Genomic DNA, 21,173 nt, shown 5'->3' on the forward strand with positions numbered 1-21,173 from the left:
TTACAGGTTCAGAGATTCAGTCCCTTAACACTCTGGTGGGAACATGGCAGCATCCAGGCAGGCATGACACAGGAGGAGCTGAGAGTTCTCCATCTTCATCTGAAGGCCTCCAGGAGAAGACTAACATCCTCAGGCAGCTAGGAGGAAGCTCTCTCAAAGCCCACCCCAACAATGACACACTTCCTTCAACAAGACTACAGCTCCTAATAGTGCCGCTCCCTGGACTGAGCATATTGAAACTACCACGTTAACCTAAGGTATCAGCTTATCAAATGTAAAGGTCTATTTTAGTTCATAGTTTGGGACATTTTAGTTGATGGACAGAGCATGAAAATGAAGGAAGAGGAAGAACCTGGGAGCCCACTGTCCCCTTCAAGTGACCTAAAGACCTCAGTGACCTAAAGACCTCCCACTGGGAGGCCTCTTCCCGGTCCCACCTCTTCCCCATACCACATTCCAAGTTATAACTCTTTTACTCATGGGCATCCTAGGGCATTCTGGATGCAGTGAATGTCAAGCCCTCTTGTCTCTTACTATGCTTCTAAATGAAATAGATGTTTTCCCAAGGAGAAAGGCAAGCTCGTGTTGGGACACAGGGAGATTAATCTGGGGTAGTTTGGGTGTCTAGCAGCTTGGGGCACAGCTGTGAATAAATGGAAGAGAGCTGAACCCTGCCTGAGGGCAGTGGCTCCAGAGAAGAACCAACAGAGGTGAGGTACAGCATGAGTGGGCGGGACCTCTCTGCCTCTCAATCTCCAGTCTCCAAATCTGCCCCAGTCCAGACCTTAGCAAATTAAACCATTTCTACCCAAGCCTTCAATGTTCTAGCTTACACAATAACTGATGGTTCCTCCTCCAATATGACTACCACTGCCCCATCTGCGCTGGGGACTGGATAGAATTAGCATAACTTCTGGGCCCGGCTTCAGTGGTCTGCCACAAATGACCCTTACAGAAGCAAATTAACCTAATCACAGAGCAAAGAGGTCTGGACACCCACCTGGCACCTTCGGCCAGCAGTGCAGGCCAGAAGCCTCTTTCTGCCCCCCTGTCACTTCCCATCGCCCTATTTAGGTCCAGACTCTTCCTGTCCTACATCGTAGCCCATCAATGCTGGGAGGACTTGGGTACTATGAGGTCCTGAGATAGTTACCTAGAAGCATTGAGGAAGCAACTGGATCATCCCAGATCTGACTCCCCTGGAGCCTGCAGCACAGTGTCCCCAATGTACATTTAGAAGAGATGTGGTCATGGCTGCTCTTGAGAAATTACTGTGCACATTAGTTTACCCAAGGTGCTAAGAAGGCCTGCCTTCCTTTGGCCAACATCAAGGATTCCTCCCCAAAGGGACTGGAGAGATGGCTCAGTGGTTAAGAGCACTGGCTGCTCTTCTAGAGGTCCTGAGTTCAATTCCCAGCAACCACATGGTGGCTCACAACCATCTATAATGGGATCTGATGTTCTCTTCTAGATTTGTCTGAAGATAGCTATACTGTATTCATAGAAAATAAATAAATCTTAAAAAAAAAAAAAAAAGGATTCCTCCACAGAATCACACCTCCTCCCATCTCTTTTTGGCTTTTTGAGGTAGCATCTCACATAGCTGGGGCTGACTTTGCATTTGTTATATAGTTGAAGATGACCTTGAGCTTCTGATCCCCCTGCCTGCCCCTCTAAGCACTGGGTGGGACTATAGGCATTCACTATGCATCATACCGAGTTTATGTAGTGCTCCGGTTCAAACCCAGAGCTTCATGCATACTGAGCAAGCACTCTATCAGCTGAGCTCCAGCCCAGTAAAGAACTTGGGGATGGGGATGGGGGTCTCACTGTGTACCCCGGGTTAGCTTAGAACTCACTACGTAGACCAAACTAGCCTTGGGTTCACAGAGATCTCCCTCCAGTGTTGGGACCAAAGATATGCATCACCATGTGTGGCCTCTTATTCTACCTTAAAGAACCATGTTTGAGAGTAAAATTCTCATATAAATGTTCTTGCCAATGGTTAAGAACACTTGCCTCTCTTGCAGGACCTGGGTTTGGTTCCCAGCACCCACATCAAACGGCTCACAACTTTCTGTTACTCAAGTGCCAGGGGACCCAGTGCTGCCCTCTGGCCCCTGCAGACATCTTTCCTCCTGTGAGGAGTGACCTGGCCTATCTTTCCTCATGATAAAATGTGTGCAATCTGAGATTTATTCATCACAATATCCAGACCATTCGTAATGAAATGTGTGCCACACAGATCATTCATAATAAAATGTGTGCCACATTGGCCATTCATAATGGAATGTGTGCAATACTGGTCATTCATATGGACCATTCTCAACAATAGTTATAAAACATTGTCACCATCCTTAAAAGAGGTCCACATTTCCTTCCTACCAAAATAGGAAGCAACGGGTACAGTTCAGTCCCACAAATCCTAACCAGGAGCTTTCTGAATGCAGGGCCTGCACCAGTCTCAGGGACACGGGGAAGAAGTCACAGCCTCTGGTTCCTGAGTTCCCAGTGTGTCTATGGAGACAGACGTCCTGTATCAGATTGCCCAGTGAAGGAAGTTCACCAGCAATGTCATAGGACCTTCATTTATAATCATCTATACAATAGAGTCCCAAACCCAGCACCAAAGTTCACTGTCAACTTTTCTATCAGTCCCTCCCTGTATACCTACAGGCTGTCCCATGTGAGGTGGGTTTAAGGACAGCTCACTCACTCTTCCTGCTCTAATCACTGTGCCATTCAGATCTTGCCCAAGGAAGCTCTAATAGGTTCCAGAAGGTCCCAGCTGTGTGCTTATCTCAGGCACCAAAGCCATGGGAGCTGCTAGCACAGTCAAGTGAGGCCACCCGTGAACTCTCAGAGAGCAAGTGGAAGCAAAACTAAAGGAATGGTGCTGCTCATTTCTCCTCACATAGCCATAGAACTGCCATCTTTGAAAATTCAGGATGGGAATGGGGAATCTCTAACCACCTGCAGGCTGAGACATTAAGCAAAACTCTGATACTGACTTGTGGCACCCTCTTCATTTGTAGGAAGGGGCCAAGAATTGCCTCTGCTTCACATATCCAAGGTAAGGTTTAGACACAACTGTCACATGCAAGTGCTCAGAAATGCTTTAGTAATTACAGTAGGAACCTGTGTGATTATTACACTAGAAACCTTACTTATTACACTAGGAATCTCAGTGACTACACTAGGAACCTTAGTTATTAAACTAGAAACCTTAGTTATCACAGTAGGAACCTTAATTATTACACTAGCAACCTTAGTTATTACACTAGGAACCTTAGCTATTGCACTAGGAACCTTAGTTATCACAGTAGGAACCTAGTGTAATTATCACACTAGGAACCCAGCCAGAGGTGGAGAAAGAAGAAGGTTAAAACCACTCATGATTTTTCTTCTCATAAATGACAGGATCAACTAACTGTGTATCCATGAACATTTTAATGTTTGAAATATTACTTCCTAGCTGGGCATGGTGGCACACACCTTTAATTCCAGCACTTGGGAGGCAGAAGTAGAGGCAGGCAGATCTCTGTGAGTTCAAGGCCAGCCTAATCTACAGAGTAAGTCTTAGGACAGCCAGGGCTACACAGAGAAACCCTGTCTTGGAAAAACAAAAAATAAAACAAAACAGGAAGGAAGGAAGGAAGGAAGGAAGGAAGGAAGGAAGGAAGGAAGGAAAGAAAGAAGGAAGGGAGAAAGAAAGAAAGAAAGAAAGAAAGAAAGAAAGAAAGAAAGAAAGAAAGAAAGAAAGAAAGAAAGAGAGAGGGAGGAAGGGAAGAAGGGAGGGAAGGAAGGAGGGAGGGAGGGAGGGAGGGAGAGAGGAAGGAAGGAAGGAAGGAAGGGAGGGAGGGAGGAAGGAAGGAAGGAAGGAAGGAAGGAAGGAAGGAAGGAAGGAAGGAAGGAAAGAAAGAAAGAAGGAAGATTACTTCCTACCCAACATACACCTCTCAAAGCCCTCTGGGCTCTCATATCTGATCCATGCTATTGTGCCAGGGCCTCAAGGCCAGAATCTCATGTTCTATAAACAATAGACTAGCTCATTTTACAGTTATAGCCCATTTACATGTCAACACTACAGCTTGGTAGGAGGAGCGAGTTGATGTGGTACCAGCTGCAAACCTGAGTCTTCCTGTCCCAGAGCTTGTCCTCAGGAAAGCTGTGCTGTATCTTGGAGGGAACATGCGTGTGTCAGCCCTGGATAGCCTGTCCATCTCCCCAGTGAAGAGACAGTTAAAGGCATTAGCTCAGCGTCCTGGCTGAGTGGCTTCCCTGCGGACATCTGCATTTGGGAACAGTGCTGTTTGGATCCTGGCCAATGGAGGTCAGGCTTTGAAATTGGCTTTGATGTTGGCATCCAGAGCCAGAGCCCACGTGGAGATCCCTGGATGCAGTTCCTCCTGTCCCGGACAGATACAAGTAGAAAACAATCATAGGAACAGAGCCAACTGAACACAGATAAAGAAAGGCAAAGCCAGTGTAGGGGGTGATTCTGATGCTCTTACCAGGAATCTGTGTGTGAACCCTGAAGGTCCTGTTCCCCAAAATTGGTTCTTGTTCCATCAATAAAGACGCTAGAGGCCAATGAGCAGGGTGGACTAGGCGGGACTTCCAGTTTCCCACAGGCAGGCTAGCAGACACGGAGAAGAAGAGTAGTCATCATGCTTCTGAGGGAGAAAGGGCCAGCAACCACGTGAGATCTCTGGCAGAGTGATTGGCTGATTCCCCGACTCGGCCTGGGGTAGCAGGCGGGATATTAGAAACATAATTAAGCTGAGGGCAGATTTGGGGCCTGAACAAGGAGAAGGTAACTGAGCAAGTGAAGCCGAGGGCAGAGTTACCGGGGCCGAGCTGGGAGTGAAAAGAAGGGCAGTCGTTGCAGCATCCAGTTCATCTTGATGATGTCAATCAGTCAAAAAATACATGTCCGGTTCCAAAAGAAAAAAACCCAGTTGGTTTTGTTATGGGGAAATTTTTTTTAAAAGTATGTAGCCCTGGGACCCAGCTGTCCAGTTTCAAAGCCGTCCCTGAACAAGCATGACCTCCCAAGGCTTTAATTGAAATACACCGCAGAGGCCATAAGGACTAAGCCCAGCAGTCTTCAACGGTCTCCTGAGAGGGAGCGCTAGATGTCCTCAGGTAGAGACGTCTATACCGTGCTGTCTGGTGGCTTCCCATACCGTTTCGTTCACCGTTCCGACCAATTACCGGTACGATTATCAATGTAACTACTGCAACTGGAGTGGGCTGTGCCCTACTCCTCTGAACATTCAGCCTCCAAAAAGCCTGGTCCCATCAGCTCTCCTCTACAAGGTTGGCATCTGCCCTCCAGCTTCCTAGGAGGTTTGGGCCACACCCACCGGACCTTGATATCCCAGCTTCGCATCTTTCCGTAGAGAAGGCTGGGAAACACTGGCTGGCCCCAGAAGGAGACTCATTCTACAAGAATGCACAACCACATGCTTGGTTTGGGAATGGAGATGGAGCAGAGATAAGGAGTGAGATGAGGCCAGAAAGGGAATCCAGAAAGCTGGGCAGAGATCTCCACTCATTCTGCAGCCTCAGTTGTGAAGGGCATCTGGCTCCGATAGGGGACTGATTTTAATAAATCCGAGACTTCTCCCTCAGCTCTGTAGACTGGGAAGGAGCCCGTGGAAGGCCTGTGGTGCTGTCAGCAGGAATGCTGGGAAGTAAAAAGCTGGATTGGAAAGAGAAGGGTGATTTGTAATGAAAGGAAGTCCAGGGCCCTTGTTCAGAAGTGGAGATGAGGGGCAGGGATATAGCTCCATTGGTTGACTATCTAGCATGCTTGAAACCCTAGGTTCAGCCCTGATCATTGCGTTAACGAGGCACACCTATAGTCCCAGCATTCAGGAGGTAGAGGCAGGAGGATCACAGGGAGTTCAAGGACATCGTGGGCTACATTCCAATTCAAAGACAAAAAAACATTAAAAATAAAAAACAGAAGTGGAGTTGTGTCCAGAGATAGACACCAGCAAGGACAGGAGTCGCTTCTGGATAAGGCTCAGGTACAGACGCTGGGAAAGGAGTAGAGTTACAGAGTGGCTGCCACCTTCACCGTCCTGTTGGCTTGTCACTGCTTGGAACATCTGGGTGAGTGTAACATTCTAGTGACCCAAGGCAGGGCAGAGTAGCTGGCTGGAGCCGGGAGCCCCAGAGAGAGCAGGCAGAGGGAAACGCTGGACCGAGAACTCCGGAGCTCCGGGGCAGGCGGAGGGAAACCTTAGACGGAGAACCCCGAAGCCACAGGGCGGGGCGGAGGGAAATGTTGGACCGAGAACACCAAAAAGAACTCAGCTAGAGGCTGCTGAGTTTCCCACACCACCCACACCCCATCCATTACTCCAAACGAGAGATTAATTCCTCCTGAATCAGCACCAGGAAGGCGCCAAAATCCAAGAAAAGGGATGTCGGGACATGAGCACGCTGTGGGTGGAACTGAGATGGAGCCTAGCGCCAGGAGCTGCACTTTGCTGCACACACGTTTACAACACCGTTGGCAAGGTGGCTGTGTACGGTGAGGCTGGCCTCCAGAGCCGAGGCTGCGAAGAGAGCAGCGTGGGGATGTTTATGGAATGGCGGCATCGCCTAGCTCTCCCCCTTAAGTATGAAGAGCTGCCCAAAGATCACACTGTTCCCTCCAGGGTCCAGGGCTGCTCCCTCTCACCCCAGCGCTGGGCTCCTGTGATGGTTTCAGGAGGAGTCGAGCTGGGGTCTGCTGGAGAAGATGCCAGACTTAATGCTTATCTCTTCCTTACAAACTAACAAGACCAAGGTGGCTCCATCTGCAAGTCTAGCACTTAGGAGGCAGAGGTAAGAGAATCATTTCAAGGTCTAGGCAAGCCAAGGCTAGCCTGTGTATAGAGAGAATACACACACACACACACATGTGTGTGTGTGTGTGTGTGTGTGTGTGTGTGTATGTATGTGTATATATATATATACCAAAAACCTCTCTGAACCACTCCAGTATTTATTTATTCACTGTTTATTTGTATGTGTGTGCACGTACATGTAGCTTTGTGCACCATTGTACACATATGTATGGAGGGCAAAGAATAGCTTACAGGAATCAGGTTTTTCTTTCCACCATGTGGGAGGGACCCTGTGATGGTTTGTATATGCTCGACCCAGGGAATGGCACTATTAGAAGGTGTGGCCCTGTTGGAAGAGGTGTGACACTGTGGGCATGGACTTTAAGACCTAGCTGTCTGGAAGCCAGTATTCTCCTAGCAGCCTTCAGATAGAAGTGTAGAACTCTCAGCTCCTCCTGTACCATGCCTGCCTGGATGCTGCCATGTTCCCCCCTTGATGATACTGGACTGAACCTCTGAACATGTAAGCCAGCCCCAATTAAATGTTGTCCTTATAAGACTTGCCTTGGTCATGGAGTCTGTTCACAGCATTAAAACCCTAACTGAGACAGACCCAGAGGTCAAACACAGTGTATCAAGTTTGGCAGTGAGTGCCCTTACTTGCTGAGCCAGCTTGCAAGCCCTGGATACATTTTTTTTTAATTTAAAAAAATTTTTTTATTCTTTGTATTCTGATGTGTATGGGCATTCTGCCTTCATGTATGCATGTGCAGTACGTGTGTACCTGGTGCCCTTCCTTGGAGGCCAGAAGAGGACATCAGGTTCCCTAAGACTGGAGTTACAGACCTTTGTAAGAGGCCATGTGGGTGTTGGGGCCCAAGTGTTAAACCTGGGTCCTTTGGAAGAGTATCCAATGCTTTTAACCACTGAACCATCTCTCCAATCCCCCTGGACACACTTTAAACTTTCCCTCAGGCACTCAAACCATCTTGTCCCCAGAGGCTTATAGAACCCCAGATGGCTGGACCCACCCAGGTCCGTATTAGCACAGTAAGGGCTAATACAGCTGATTCTAGGACCAGGTTGGGCCCATTGCTTAGCCATGTGCTTGGAGAGGTATCCTGTGGGTCTGGCATAGAGTTCCTGGTTTGGGGTGCTTAGAAGTGTCCAGAGAGGAAGATGTAACGGGGACATGCTGGTAACCCCAGAAGGTAGAAAGCAAAGGCAGGAGAGTCATAGGGTCCAGGCCAGCCGAGCCTACGTAGGGAGAGCTGACTCACAAAACAGAAGGAAACAAACAAAAAGGGTACCCAGAGGCCCACAGCTACCACTAACGCTTCAGTTATGGTAACTATAGCTGTGACGAACTCCATAACCAAAAGCAACTTAGGAAGAAAGAGTTTACTTCCTTTACAGTTCCATATAACAGTTCACCATCAAAGGCGGTGAGGACAGGAACTCAAGCAGGGCAGGATCCTGGAGGTGAGGGGGGGGGGGAAATGGGGGAAGGGGGGAGGTGCAGAGGCCATGGAGGGGTGCTGCTTACTGACTCGCTCCCTATGGCTTGCTCAGACTGCTTTTTTATAGACCATCGATCCAAAGATGGCACCACACAAAATTGGCTGTGCCCCCGCCCCCATCATTCACTAAGAAAATGCTGTATGGCAGTGGTACTCAACTCGAGAGTGGAGACCCTTTCATGGGGATTGCCTAAGACCATCAGAAAACACAGATATTTATATTATGGTTCATAACAGTAACAACATCACAGTTGTGAAGTAGCAGCAAAATGATTTTATGGCTGGGCAATGGTGGCACACACCTGTAATCCCAGTACTCTGGGAGGCAGAGGCAGGTGGATTTCTGAGTTCGAGGCCAGCCTGGTCTACAGAGTGAGTTCCAGGACAGCCAGGGCTATACAGAGAAACCCTGTCTCGAAAAAACCAAATCCCATAAAAGAAAAAATTATTTTATGGTTGGGGTTACCACAGCATGAGGAACTATATAAAATAGTAACGGCATTAAGAAGGTTCAGAACCACTGCAGAACAATCTTATGGAGGCATTTACTGAATTGATGTTCCCTCCTCTCAGACAACTTTACTGTGTGTTAAATTGATGTAAAACTACCCAGCACAACTACCAAGGCCTGGGAAGGACCAGGCTAGACTGCTGGTTGCCCCAGCACTGAGTTCACACATCCTGTTCTCAGGCAAGAGCACACTAAAGCCAATTATGCTCAACCTCAGCCTGAACCCAGCCCTCCTCCTATGTCAAAAGCTGTCTCTCTGATTGGCCATCACAGCTTCATGTCGTTCTGCCATCCCATGTCCTACTTTTCCCAGTCTTGTCTGAGTAGTGTGCCTGTGTGCATGTCTATGCTCCAGTCCATAACACTTACTTAAGCTCCTAGATAGCCAATACCCAGAATAATGTGAACTCCAGTCACCTGAAAAATATGACTGTCTGCCCAAGGTGATGTGACCTTGCTGGAATGGAAGGTCTAGAACAGTGGTTCTCAGACTTTCTAATACCGTGTCCTTTAAATATGGTTCCTCATGTTGTGGTGACCCCCCTAACCATGAAATTCCATAGCTGTCATTTTACTACTGTTATAGATTGTAATGCAAATATCTGGGTTTTCTGATGGGCTTAGGCAACCCCTGTAAAAGGGTCATTTGGACCTCCAAAGGGATCATGACCTATAGGTTGAGAACCACTGGTCTGGAGTTATCTAGAGCCATAGGAAGAGAAGACCCTGAGAATTCTTGCCAGCTCCTCACAGGCAGAAACCAGATCCCAGACAGTCATTCCCAATACTCAAAACAAACAAACAAACAAACAAACAAACAAAAACAAAAAGCCAACCCAGAATCCACTTCAAGTCTTCAAAGCACATGTTGAAACCTTTGAGAAATTAAGGTTCCTCTCTCCATCCACTTCCTCTTCCCAAATGGGACATACTGGTTGCTTTGGGAGAGTCAACAGTGTGCCCTTTGGTCCCAACACAAGTCTGGTTTCTGTCTTCCCGCATTGCTAGCTGGGTAGAGATAGGGAACAGGCACCATGCCAGATCTAGATCTGCAAGGGGAAGCAGCTGGCACCACCTCCCTCCTGTATCCCCTAGACAGCAAGCCCAAACAGAAATGGATGTGTACATATGTAGCTGTCGAAAGTCTTCCATTCCCACCTGCTCCCTGCCAGTTCCTGCTCCCAGACCCCACTGCCTCATTTTCTTAAACATCTTTATCCAGTTTCTCCTTAGGGAATGCTGGAGAAATGTTGGTTTGCGTCAGGGTCCCCTTAGCCCCCCATGAGGAGGCTCTTGCAGCTACCTATCTCAGAGGCTGTTTTCCAGTGGAAAGGGGTGGAGCTCCTGGTCACATTAGTTTTGCATTCTTGCTTTGAGAACACCATCGTTGTACTGTGCAGAAGAAGAGATGTTAGTAGAGGCCAGGGTCGCAGTGAAAGCCATGGGGACCATCCCTGTAGACCAGCAAGAATGCCAGAGTTGGGAGGGGCTGAAACCTGGGAGGCTCAGCTCAGGGCTTGAAACCAGCAGAGCCTATTCAGCTGCTGTAACAAAATACTGCCAGGCAGTGGTGGCGCACGCCTTTAATCCAGGCACTTGGGAGGCAGAGGCAGGTGGATCTCTGGGTTCAAGGCCAGCCTGGTCTACAGAGTGAGTTCCAGGACAGCCAGGTCTACACAGAGAGACTTGAAAAATGGAAAAAAAGTGGTATAAAGAAGGAGAGGTGTCCATTCCTTGCAGCTTTGGAGGTTGGAGGCCCAAGGTGAAGGTGCTAGCCCTCCTGAGGAAGGAATGGACAGACAAGAATCTTGGGAACTCTGTGTCATAAACCCCAATCTCGAGAACAGCATCCATCTGCCCTCCTCCAAGTCTCACCTCTTTCTGGGTAGATTACATTTCAACATGTGAATTCAGGGATTCAGACATCCTTATCGGCAATGCTCAGGAGATAGGGAAGGCAGGTGTAAATTTGTTTTGGTAACTGCAGTCAGGCGCCTCAGTGTAACCTCAGTCCCTTGGACCCCAAACCAGATACCCACCCACAGAAAGCCTAAAGCAGAAGCTTCTCTGGGGAAAGAAAACCCCCAAGGAAGCTATAATAAGAAAGAAGAAGAGAAAAGCAAAACACAACACAACCCCCCACTCACACCTGGCCTGAAAACCACCTGTCCCGATCAAAGGAAGATGTGTGTTGTTACCATCCTTTCCCTCGGGGAGAGGGCCATCTACCATCTCCCCCTGCGGTCTGGGACAAACCTGAATGAAAAAAAAAAAGAAAGAAAAAAGAAATGGGGGCTGACTCAGTGGTAAGAGAACTGGCCGTTCTTCCAAAGGACCTGGAGAGTTGGCTCAAAGGACCTGGGTTCGATTCCCAGCAACCACAGGGCAGCTCACAACTGTGTGTAAGTCCAGTTCCAGGGAACATGACACCCTCACACACACATACAAGCAGGTAGAACACAAATGCACACAAAATAAAAATAAATAAATCATTTCTAAAAATGAAAATGAGGTCACGATGCGCAGACCTCATTGCGCATACCTCATAGGTATGGTTACAGAGAAGGTTTATTGAGGATATTAGGGCAAGCTCAGGCAGAGGCATCTGGAAGAATCTGGGCTGATATGGCCATGAGAAGAGGAGAATAGAGAGGGAGCAAAGGGAATACCTAGAAACCCAGAGACCAAGCATAGCCCAGCATAGCCAAAATGGCAGGTCACATAGAAAAGAAGAGTTGGGATAAGGGGCTGTGGTGGTTGAAATGTGCTTGGCCCAGAGGCGTGGTTTAAATATGCTTGGCACTACTAGGCGGTGTGGCCTTGTTGGAGGAAGTGTGTCACTGTGGGGGTGGGCTTTGAGACCCTCCTCCTAGCTAGGTGGGACCCAGTCTTCTCCTGTTTGCCTTCAGAACAAGATGTAGAACTCAGCTCTCCTCCTGTGCCGTGTTCCTGCCTTGATGATGATGATGGACTGAATCTGTCAGCCAGCCCCAATTAAAAGTTGTCTTTTATAAGAGCTGCCTTGATTGTGGTGTCTCTTCACAGCAATAACACCCAAGCTAAGCCAGCGGCCCAGCCTAGTGTCTGGGCTGGAGAATTTTGGGTAGGGTAAGGGTATGCCAGCCAAGATGCCCCTAAAACAGGTGGGATGCTGAGGACCTGGTGGCCAGCATCCACTTTGCTATTTTAGTAGGCACCTGAGCTGTCCTGAGTTTCCTTGAGAAAAGCAAAGCTCTGCTATCATTCCACCAAAGTTCGCTCTGGGGAAACTGATGGGATTATTATGCTTATATGTAGAGCATACGTGTGAGGTGTTCTACCCACAAGCCCGGGGGAACTTCACACAACCGCACTGGATGGTCTGCACCCAACCTGGATGATGAGTCACAGAGCTCCCCCTCCTCCTCCAGTCTTCTCCGACCTTTGTACCCTAGCCTTCCCGAGACCTCGAGGCCACGTGCAATTGGACAGACGTGCACACGGCTGGCTGGGAGCTGTCACTACATAGTCAAGGTGACGGTCCACGACCTGCCCACCAGTTGGCAGTCCACAAGCCCAGCTGGGCTGATGGTCTGTAAACATGGCTGAGCTGGTGAAGATGGAGGCAGCTTGGCTCATCAGGATAATCTGATAGGACAGCCCCCCTTCCTCCAGATCTTCTCCTTTTTCCACCCCTCACCCCTTCCTAAAGGGTCCCTGAGCCTTGGAAGGAATGACATAGATGCCTAACTTTTCTCCTTCAACTTCAGTGGGCTGCCAGGCCCTTGTGCTCTCTCATTATCCCTCCATATTCAGAATGTGGTTGTTGGCAGGTCTCAGTGGTATTCCTCCTACTAAGACACAAATAGAAGAAAACCCGGATGTGGAAAAAATACATAATGGGACACGGGCTGAGGTAATAGCCTATGATCGAAACGCAAATGTGAGAAGCACGTTATCCAGGACATCAGTTAACCAAACAGTATCTGCTGCTTCCCCTCTGGAGCCTACGACTTCCCTGGGCTCAGGTTCTGTCTAAGTTCCCAGCACTAGATGTGAATCTCCCCTGGGTGGTGGGACTAAATCCAGTTAGAAATTTATTCTCTCTATAATCACTAGTGCCACTAGAGGACAAGGTGATTCATCTTGCCTGGCACTTGTGTCTTGACACCCAGAGGACGCACATCAGAATAGCACTTCTGGCCATATTTGTCCCCAGCAACCTTAAGTTGCTCCTTGTGGCAGTGTGGGAGCTAGGCTACTGGAAAGGGACGCTTTCAGCACAGTCCTGGCCTTAGTCCTCCGAGCCTGCAACCAAAGTATGTGCTGACTTCAGCAACAGGGGCTTAGCATTCAGTTAGGAAATTAGGTCAACAGCAAGAACAATTGCCTTTGATTGTCTTAGGAGCCTCCAGGGCTTCTGAGCCAACAACCAACCCAACTCGGGATTCCCCAATAACCACCTCCTGGAAACATCTGCTTTAGTCATAGATACAGGCCTTGCAGACTTTCTCCAGTCATCCTGGTGGGTGGTACGCACACCTTACCCAAATGTAAAGCTCCCACGAATGCTGCAACTACTGCTGGCCTTTGCAGCCCCTGTAAACTTATTCCCCTTGCCCTCTCCCTCAGGCACACCCTCAAGCCTCTCAGATAGCTCTCAGATCTTCCAAACACTCAGGGGGTTAGCATCACATCATCTATATAAGGAAACCAGAAACCTTCCTCTAGAGGATCGGGAGGACAACACAACATCCTGAAGCATCTCACGTCAGATAGTCAGGTGGCAAAACTGATCTCGTCGGAGCATTTCAAAAGCCCACATCATCTGTTCCGAGCAAGTATCTGATGACTGCTGAGGTCAAACATGAGCAAGGTCTAAGACATCATGGGAAGATCCCACCGTTAGTGGTGTTAGGATTTTGTCTAAGCTCCACCCCACAGTTACCTGGCAACAGCCAGGTAGGTCTGGCCCACTATAAAAGGGGCTGCTTGCCCCTCCTCTCCCTCTCATCTTCTATGCTTGCCTCTCTTATTCTCTTAGCCTCTCTCCTCTCTTGCCCTCTTGGGCTTTTCCTTTCTCCCTCTCCTGTCCCACTTTCTCCACCATGGTCATAGCCGGCCTCTACTTCCCTACTCTCTCCCTCTCTCTGCCTCTACTACCCCCTTAACTCCCCTCCCCATGCCCTGAATAAACTCTATTCTATACTCTACCATCCTGTGCCTGGTCCCTCAGGGGGAAGGGATGCCTCAGTGTGGGCCAACTGAGGCACGCCCCTTCCCCCACACCACTGTAGAACATACTCTTACGCCTCTTTCTCTTTTTATGATCGCAAGTAGCAACCTCTCATTCAAGGGATCAGTGTTGGGGACAGTAGCACTGATAAGAGGCACTAACTTAGCCTTCCACAGTCATTCTCCCTGACCCTTTCTGATTCTATATCCTGGAGTTTTCTCCACTCCAGATGAACTCTGCAGGACCAGCTTAACCTGATGAGCCCTACCTAAGGCCAAGAAGAATCTTGGCTGCACTCTCCCCTGCTGCCCAGGGTGGTTTCCTGGTTTGGCCCCGATGTATTGGTGCATGCTGTATGAAATTATATCTCTGTCCTTCCTCACCTACCTAAGGCATTCTTTCATTGGCTTTAATAAAAAAAACAGAAAATCTTATGGCCAATTAGCTAGGCAGGAAGTGGAAGGTAGGACTTTCTAGGAGGGAGAAAGGACCCTTGGAAAGAAGAAAGAGGAGAGATATTTTACCAGGGGGAGATAGACATGGTCACAGGCCCAGAAGGTATAACTAGCCACATGTCTACATGGGACTAGGTGGTCAGGTTAACTTAGATGAGCTGGTTAAGAGTCTGCCCAGCTAAGGCCTAAGGCTTCAAAATAAAAGGTCTCTGTGTAGTTATTTGGGAACAAGCTGGCTAAGGAATAATTGATTCTGTATTAATTTCCAGAATCATTATAGAACATAATAATCATTTAATTTACAGTGGTGGCTGTAGCCACAGTTGTTGCTTCTCCACACAACACACCTGCATGCTTGAGGGAGGCCCTAGCTGGGCACACTGTCTCCACCCCTAGCATGCTCTCCCTTTTAAAAAAGCCATATTTATGGTGCTAGGAACCCAGAACCTTGTACATATTAGACAACCGCTCTGCCACTCAGCTTTATGACCATCCCTAGCATAATCTTTTGTGGGAAGGGTGTGCCCTGCGTAGTCTGGAACATGTGGTAGACCTGATTTCATCACCCATATTGTTCTATTAAGGATGCCCTCTGTGAACTGCTTCTCAGTCTGAATACAAAGTCTGTCTTGGAATCTCCTCAGCCAAGCAAAGAAGCCTGTTAGTATTTTTTTAACTCAGTCCCACTCATTTCTCACAGCATGAACAGAATGCAAACATATTCTTCATCAGAATATATTTATTATTGACTTCTAGCCCCATTCTCAGAGTCCTTGCTTACTTCTGAAACCTCATGAGTCAAGCTGTTACTTCTTTCAACGTTCTCCACCAGAATAGCAGACTACACTCTATTCACAACATACTATGGTTTCTCTAGTCCATAGCTCTAAACTCTTCCATATTCCACCTGCAAATCAATTCCAAAGGCCTAAGAACCGCATGGCCAGTTTTAGCACAGCAACAACCCCACTCCTGGTACTGATTTTATGTAGCTACTTTTCTTATCACTGTGAGAAAATATCTAACAATAGTGATTTCAAGAAGGAGTGGTTTGTGTTTTGGCTCATGGTTTAAGGTTTTATCCATCAAGATATGGAAGTCAAGGCAGAGAAGACATGGCAGCAGAAGTACTTGAGGCAGCTGGTCACACTGCATGTAGTTGCTATTGAAGAGTAACCATCACAACGCCACAAGTGCGTGAAACAGGCTACAAATGTATGGTGGGAGTTTATACTACATATACTTTTCTGGTTAGGAGACACCAGTCTTCTGTTGGAACTGCACAAGACTCCATATTTCTTATGATGTTCAGAATCATTTGGTAGTAGACCAGAGCCAGATAGGTAGGTCTGGGTCCCATAGGGTATTATTTATACCGGACCAGATCAAGTCCCTGAGCTTTCTGAAGATTTCCTATCTGTATGATGTGACACCTTCCCCTATGTGACTATTGGTAGAACAGAAGATATAATGTGGAGTCTGGCCTGTCGATGGTTAGGTAATGATCAGTTAAATTTGTTTTGTTGTAAGCCGGGCAGTGGTGGCACATGCCTTTAATACCAAAACTTGGGTGGCAGAGGCAGGCAGATTTCTGAGTTCAAGGCCAGCCTGGTCTACAGAGTGAGTTCCAGGACAGCCAGGGCTACACAGAGAAACCCTGTCTCAAAAAACCAAAATAAATAAATAATAATAATAATAATAATTTTTCTCTTGTGTCTAATGTCACCTTGTTAGAAATAAGTGGAGTGGTCCCAGACAAATCACACCATACGGCAGGTTTTACATGGGAGGTTTATTTGGAGAGGGGCACAGGCAGACTCTGGGAGAGGATAGAAGGGAGGGAAACAGAGACAGATGGGGTGGGTGGGGGGAAGGAGGGAAGGAATAGAGGGAGAGGGAGTGGGAGAAGGAGAAGGAGTATAAGTGGGAGAGGGAGAGGGAGAGACACGTCTGCACAGAGGAATGTACGATGGGGTCATGGCGCAGATGCAGGAGCTAGAGTCTCATTGCTGGGTCTTGAAATGGCGGTAAAGACACTTCTAGCTGTCCACGGATGTGCCTGATGCTAACAACACTCAAATCTCTACCCACATTGTACCATGTCTTTATCTTCTCCAATCTCAGCTACGCTTTCCATGAACATCCTCAGTAGGTTCACACCAAGCCTGGCAGGGACTCTAAGGAACATGTGCTGCTATTACAGTCAACTGGCCTGACAGGAGAAGGGACAGACCTGCATGAACGTGTCTGGTCCTTCCCTTGAGCTATGTCCAAGCCTCCCCAAAATAATATCCATTAAGTAGGGCGTTATACCTATAACTATGTGGGTATGGCATTACCAGGGACCAAAGAATGAAGAGAGTCTGCCATGACCCTGACTATGAATGATAAACACAATAGCTCTTTAAAGGTAAGCTGCTGGGCTGGAGAGATGGCTCAGTGGTTAGGCATGCTGACTGCTCTTCCAGAGGTCGTGAGTTCAATTCCCAGCAACCACGTGGTGGCTCACAACCATCTGTAATGCTGTAATGGGATCGGACGCCCTCGTCTGTTGTGTCTGAGGACAGTGACGGTATACTCACATACAAAAAATAAATAAAATCTTTTTTAAAAAAGAGATAAGTATGCTGGCATTAAAAAGTATTCATTATATGTTATAAATGACAAACTGACATTGAAAAACAACGCATATGTAAAACTCCCTTACATAAAAACAAACCATGCATTCCCTATACATCTTTATATAGAAAGAAAGGTCTGGAAAGATACTCGGACTATTATATTACAGCCTCTGAAGGGAGGGGGCTTGCAAGGCTGGTCATTGAAGACTTCCACTGAGCCCTCTGAAGCCGTAGCCCTAGTCCTAGCAAGCACCCCCCACTCTGATCCCAGAGCCAAGGCCAGGTGGTAATGCTGCCACCAGGGTGGCACTTCTGAGTGATGTTTAAGTAACCAACTTCCAGCCACAGAGAGTAAACCAAAGTAAACAGGTTACAGCCGCTGTCTCTTCACTCCTCGCAAAACCCAGGCAGGAAATGTGGCTTCTCACCACTGACACAAGGTAGGCATTCTAAACCTGGGGCTGAGCACTGAGACCACAGAGGTTAGCCGGGCAGGGCCTGCAATTCCAGAAGTCAGAAAGGGGGACCAGGAGGAGCAGAAGCCCCAGTCCTGGGCTATATGAGACCTCGTCTTTAAAGGCTCCCAATAGGGGCTGGTAAGATGGCTCAGTGGTGAAGGGCTCTGGCCATCCTTTCTGCGGACTGTGGTTCAGTTCCCAGCACCCACCTGACAGTTCATAATTGTCTGTAACGTCAGTCCCAAGGGACCTGATTCCCTCTACTGGTTTCCTTGGGGATATGTAAAGTTCACAGACACACATGCAGGGAAAACACTTATAAATAAAAGTGTTTATAAAAGACATAAAAATAACATTAAAAGCCCAGCACCACCCCCCCAAAAGTCAAGTGTAGTAGAGTGCACCTTTAATCCCAGCATTTGAAAGGCAGAGGCAGGAGAACTCTGTGAGTTCAAGGCCAGCCAGGAAAAAAAAAATCAAAGCAAAAGGGTAGGATGGGGGTGTGGCTGGGTTGATAGAGTTGTCTACTACACATAGACTGAATACCCAACACTGAATAAAACAGGTGTGGAGGCTCATGCCTGTAATCCCAGCAATACATAATGATTTTGAAGCTAGCCTGGACTACATTAGACTTTGTCTCAAATAAAAGAGAGAAGGGAGAAGAAACACGCATAGAGGCTTTAAGGTTTGACCTTTCTTGCAAGCTAGGAACTTTTTCTTAATTTTCCTGATGTAGTTTCCTGGCTCCTGTCTGGGTCTTGAACCCCTGAGTCAGTGGCCAAGGACTTTAGTACCAGAGCCCAGCAGGCATGAATTAAAGCCCCCCCCCCTTGGCCCCCGCATCCCCTTGAATCATGGGCAGATTAGCGGGTGACCAGTTAGCTCATGTTCGAGCCCAGGGTCACCGTGCTGTAGTAGGTCTCAGTCTTCTGGATGGTTCTAGCAAACCTGCCCATTGGGATTCTAGAAAGAGACATCGCCTTCATTATCCTACAAAGGCAGTGGACAGGGGGTCTGTACTCTTCCCTGGAGGGGGAATAGTTTCTGTGTTCCCAGACCACGTGCTATACAGACATCCTGGAAGGCAATTCTGGATGCTATTGTAAGCAGACAGAACTGCCCATCCTTGGAAGAACCTCTTGGATCTGGCTGGGCATGGGCGCTGGAGAGGTAGTGGCTCATAGAACTTGTCCCTCTTGCAGAGGACCTAGGTTCCATTCCTCGCATCCACGTGTGGCTCCCAAGCTTCTGTCACTCCAGTTCTAAGGGATTCAGTGACTGCCCCCTTCTAACCACCTTGGGCATCGAGCACAGATGTGGTACACATACACACATGTGCAAAACACTCACGCATAAAATAAAGACATCTACAAGCTTGTTTTAAAGCCAGGTATGATGGTGCACACTTCTAATCCTAATGTTGTCGAGGTGGCCACAGGCCAATGCCCGGGACTTGCGGCCCAGCAAGCCTAGACTACTTCCGGCCTACGAGACACCTTGTCTCAAAAAATAAAAAAGGTGGTAGCTCTCTGGCTTCCACAGGTATGTACCTATGAGCACAGACCCAAACACACAGACACCTCACACACACCCAAACACACACACACATATTTGGACACCCACTGGGGAAGTGAGAAATTGAATTGAGTCACCTCCCACGGTCACACAGAACAAAGCAGAGTCACTGTAGGCCACGATCAAAAACAACCCACCTCAGGTATTGCTTCAGAAGGAAGCCAGGTGCATGCCCATCGGGGCTGTTAGGAGAAGAGAGGCTACTCTTGCCTCATAGAAACCTTAAACCCTCTATGTGTGTTTCTATGCTGTGTTTGTGTGCTGAGATTTTCATTCTCAGCACACTGACAACTGAGAATGAAAATCCCTCCTGGGTTGCCTTGTGAAGTGTCACCAAAGAGCAGGAATGAACGCTCAGCGTTTGGAGACAGATCAATGACCTTTTCTTCTTCAGAAGGGAAAAAAAAGATGTCATGCTGGCTTGTATTTATTTAAATATGAAGTGTATTTATGGAGCAAGAAGGGTCCACGCTGGCATTCCCAGCAGGAAGTGGGCAGGCTTGTTTTTGTCTCCTGTGGCCCTGTCCTCCTGTGACCTGACCAAGTGTTCAGACTTAGAGACTGCCTGGCTCTCAGGTGGCTCTGACCCACCTTCTGGTCTCAGGAGTTCCCTCCCCCAGACCTGGAGAGTGGCCAGCAAGAAGGCAAGGCTGGCACTGCTCATCTGCCATTGTCATTGGCAAAATGGACACACACACACACACACACACACACACACCTGCTTTACTTCTCTCTCATAGATAAGAAGCAACCAGTGTAGCCAGGCACAGGCCACCACAGTGACAGATACAGAGGAAACAGCTTTGAGGTGGGGCCATCTGTCAGGTATGTCTCTGTCACATGTTTGAAGGTCTGTCCCTGTCATATCACCCCCTCATGTCACCTCCCTTCCTGCCTCAGTCTCAGATGCCCAGCGTCTGGGCAGGGATGAGGCTGGGGTCCTGCCTCACCCAGAAATGTCCTCAACATTAAACGTCATAGCAGCCAAGTGAGACATGACTTTATCTCCATTTGGTAGCTAGGGGAAATGAATGGTCGGTCTGTGGAACTGCCTGTGGTCAGCTTTGTAGCTGACGGAGCTCAGAGATGAGTCCGGAGACCAGAACTTCAGTTCCCCAGGCTTGGCTTTCCCCTCTATTACGAAGCTTCCAAAGTAGGATCCCAGATGGGCAGCCTACACCCCAAAGGCATCTGTGACACCTCACATGTCAGGACACGAGCTCTGTCTAGTCCTGTCCCTTCCCCCTTGCGGAACAATTCACACTCTTTGCCACCTGTGAAACCCAGGGTGCTAGCTCTAAGCTCCCTTAAACTGGAAGCTGTGTATTAGTCTGGGAAAATAATTCCAAAAAGGGATCACCTGCTGAGGGCGGGACCCCAGCCGCAGCCCTGCCCAGATTCTGAGCATCTATGCATATTTCTTCTCCTTCCCTCTGCTGGCACAGAGCAGAGGAGGTGATAGGACAGGGCCAGACCTTCAGTGGCACCTCTGTGACTGAGCCACGCTCGACCCATGAACCAATCCCCAGGTATATCATGGTAGAACTAAGGCAGAGCCTCGAAGCCTGGATTTTGGCACCTGCACGTCGGTGACCTAGGCCACAAAGGGTAGGGACAATGAGTGGGCTGGTACTCTATGTCAGGGAAAGACAGGTATGTCTACCTCCCCTGAGCATGGCCATTCCTGGGAAGGTTTCAAGTACGTTCCCAGGGCAGACAGGAAAATTATAGGGTAGGAAGGTTGGGCAAACCCAGCTTCCCATACTTTCCTATAAAAGGAAATGATTGACAGGGGTGGGCGGGGGCGGGATGAAGGGATAGACACCTGCCACTGGTATCTGTCTTAGAGAGGGCTGGAGATGTCTGAGATGCTGTTATTTGGATTCCTTCCTGCCCGAGCCCCTCAGGACAAAGTCAACTTCTCCAGAAGGTTTCCATGACCTTCCCATATGAAGCACCCTCTCCCCCAA

Source organism: Apodemus sylvaticus, chromosome 19, assembly GCF_947179515.1.
Source record: "Apodemus sylvaticus chromosome 19, mApoSyl1.1, whole genome shotgun sequence".
NCBI lineage: Eukaryota > Metazoa > Chordata > Mammalia > Rodentia > Muridae > Apodemus > Apodemus sylvaticus.